A 3,404-nucleotide genomic window follows, 5' to 3' on the forward strand; every position below is an offset into this window, starting at 1 on the left:
CTAACTGGGATTTCTGGGGCCGTGGGCTTTTGCTTCATCCTGTCTTCAACCAAATGAAAAGAGAGAAAATGTATAATCTTTCTTTTCTGAAACAAGAAAACTTGTTGGAACGTGTCTATTGAAGAAGCTGTGAGTAACACATTGGAAATCTCAAAAGTTACCATGAAAACTGTGGGGATGGAGACACTGATGGAAGACAGACACCTGAAAGTTTGATATAAGTCAAAAATTCTGCAAGAGTCTTGGAAAAATGGGGGTATTAAGCTGGAGAAGAAACAACTAAGGAGAAACATGTTGCTTCCTACAAATATCTCTCATGGCATAATGGGGATGGCAGAAAGCTTATATTCAGTGTGATGTAGTAGTAGCACTAGGACCAAAGAGAGGTGATGAATCAGAAGGAGTAAGAACACAAAATGAGACAGACCAGAGGAACCCCAGCTCTCACCAAACTGGACCATATGAGGACTTTCTCAAAATTTCCAAGCCTAAATTTCTCTTATGCAGAATGGTGGTAGAAATATTTATCTCACTGTACCATTACAAGAATTAAAGGACCAAGCAAATGTGCAGCCCATAGTAAGGTGCCTGGCGTAGAGTAAAAATTAATTAAATATAGTTCTTCTGCCTCCAGCAACGTGTTTGTTTTGCACCCTAAAATAGTTTCCCCCTCTCTCCCCCTCCCCATCTCCTCTCCTCTTTTCTTCTTGCCTTTTCCCAGTTTTCCTTATTTTTCCTTATCCTCTTTGTTCTCCCCTCCTCACTCGTCTTTTACTGTTCTTCTCCTGTTGGAAATCACACGCAACCCCCACTGTGAAGTAACTATTGACTCAGAGGCACAAAATTGTTAGAGATTATGGTAAACAGTAGCGTTCAGATTTGAAATAGGCTGTTCCCTATTGTAATTGTCACTAAGATTATTCAAACTCATTTTAAATCTATGTGTCAAATAATGCAGATGAATCATACTTAGATTATTGACCAAAAAAAAAAAAAAAATCACCCAACATATCTTAAAGAGTAAAACAATTATTGAGTATTTATTAAGTGCTCAATGAATGGAATTTTAGTTACTGAGATATAGGGAAAAAAAAAAAAAAAATCCATTCAATGGATCCATTAGAATCCATTCCCAACTCCAGAGAACAAATGTCAGAAACAAGAGCTAAGATTAAGTTTCAGGGACCTCACTTGTATAAACTTCTCATTCCCTGAGAGTTAATAATAATTAACTAAGATTGTTTTATCCTTCCCCTGCAACTCCCTCCATCATATTTTCCCACGTATTATCCCTTATATTAAGTGACTTTGGAGTGGCCTCTTCTTTGCCTCAGAAGAATTGACTGGTTTGAGTTTAATGGGAAATTTTCATGTCTTTCATAAATGTTTAAGCTGGATTATGATAAAGAGGGTTTTGCTAACTTGAAATGTGGAAAAGGGAAATGACAAGAGAAAATGGAGAGACAGTAATGGTTAAATGGTTAGCTAGAGAAAGCAAAAAGGCAAAGATGATGGGGGATAAAGGCTGGGAAGTTTAGTTAGTCAAATTGTGAAGAGTCTTGATATCGGCAATAGGAAATATGTAGCCAAAGGAATTTTTACTCGAGGGAATGTCATGAGCAAAACACAATATAGTGTAAAGGTCACAAGTTGGAGAGACCTGGACTCATATCCTATCTCTAACTTCACTTAAAGTGTAGGTTCTTAAAATAGGTTTAAGCTCACATCTTCCTGGGAAGGAAATTTAACATGGTTGAAAGCTTGGGTCCCTAACTCTCCTTACTTGAATCTAAAGCTTAACTTCATCATTTTCCAACTATGTGATCAGGAGAAGGTTAACATCTCTGAGTCTCAGTTTCTTTTTCTATAAAATGGGCATAAAGATAAAAACAAGAAAGCTTAGAGAAGATTAAATAAGGCAGAGAATGTAAAATCTCTGCACAAATGGGAAGCTTGGTGACGCTAGGCTAATTTCTTCTCTTATTAAAACTGGTTATTCTTTGGGGCTTCCCAGGTGGCTCAGATGGTAAAGTGTCTGCCTGCAATGCAGAAGACCTGGGTTCAATCCCTGGGTTGGGAAAACCCCCCAGAGAAGGAAATGGCAACACATTCCAGTACTTTTGCCTGGAAAATTCCATGGATCGAGGAGCCTGGTAGGTTACAGTCCATGGGGTCGAAAGAGTTGAACAGGACTGAGTGACTTCACTTTCACTTTATTCTTTGGAGCAGAGGCTTGATTAGAAAGAGGCAAGACTAGAGCTATCTACAGGTATTTAAAGAGATGAAAGCCTAAGTGAAGGCCAGAGCTTTGGGAATGTATCAAACGGAGAATGGCTTTGAGAGGCAGAATGATCAGTACTTATACCTGGTTGCAGAGGCAATTTCGGGGAGGAAAAGCCACCGAGAAGGGAGAAGTGTTTATCTTGAATTACTGATATTGTTAGTGTCTTAAAGACAATGAGGTTGGGAAAAGATAAAGTTTTATTACAGTCTTTTAAGTAAATGAAAAAGAAAAAAACTTCGGAAGTATAATGGTGTATCTCACTTGATCCAAGTTCAACAGCAAAGCCAGAGAAATAAGGCAGTTTCAGGACAAAAAAACAGTTGTTTTTAGTCTCTTGTTTTAGTGCTTCACTATAAATATGACTCAATAACCCCACTTTTCAAGTTTCTCATGTCTCATTTAAAATTCTTGTGTGTCTTCTTTGAGCCAGATATCCAGTCCTATGAGATGGGGGGGGGGGGGGGGTGGGGTGGGGTGGGGAGGACTCTCAGAGAGAGGCATCTTCTAAAGGTGGTGATGTTTCTCATTTTGAATCAGCAGCTTGTGGCAAAGAGGAGAGAAATGGAAAAGAGGTATCTTCAACCTCTTTTCCATTTCTCTCCTCTTTGCCACAAGCAAGTCTTCAATTTCTCAAGTCCTACAAAACCATGAAAGTCCAGATCCAGTATCTTACGGCTGCCTTAGTTTTTCCCTTTTGACACTTTCCTAATTTATAAAAATCATGTTTACTTGGTCCTCATTTACAGAAGCATTCACCTCTTGAGGACATCTCAACATTCACAGACGTGGAACTGCAGTAACACTGCAGGTGAACCTTAAATTGCTCTCATTGAGAGAATCAAAGAGATCTTCTGCACCTCCAGCTCACAACAGTATCGGTTGTGTCTTGGGTATGAGAACAAGCACGTTAAAGTCACTAGGACAAAGAGAAGAGGCTTATAGACATTCACTTCTTTTTGCAGTCCATTTTATTAGTGGACTTTCTGAAATCTGAGATCTGATTAACTGAGGAGAACTTCACAAGCACAGCAGGAAAGGCACTTTTGCATGAGTAAAGCTTGACCGAGGAAAACAGTAAGAGTGCCTAGCAAAGAAGGCTCTGCAATTTGTACTAAACTCC

The 3,404-nt window shown here is 39.0% G+C and overlaps 1 non-coding gene across 1 annotated transcript; it reads left to right on the forward strand.

Annotated features, from left to right (window-relative positions):
- Positions 1-2,008: 2,008 nt before the first annotated feature.
- On the forward strand, positions 2,009-2,080 carry TRNAC-GCA (transfer RNA cysteine (anticodon GCA)). Its single transcript has one exon. It is a non-coding gene; the product is annotated as a tRNA-Cys (tRNA).
- The last annotated feature ends 1,324 nt before the right edge of the window (positions 2,081-3,404 follow it).

The sequence above is a fragment of the Bos indicus genome, chromosome 8 (genome assembly GCF_029378745.1).
Source record: "Bos indicus isolate NIAB-ARS_2022 breed Sahiwal x Tharparkar chromosome 8, NIAB-ARS_B.indTharparkar_mat_pri_1.0, whole genome shotgun sequence".
NCBI classification, from domain to species: Eukaryota; Metazoa; Chordata; class Mammalia; order Artiodactyla; family Bovidae; genus Bos; species Bos indicus.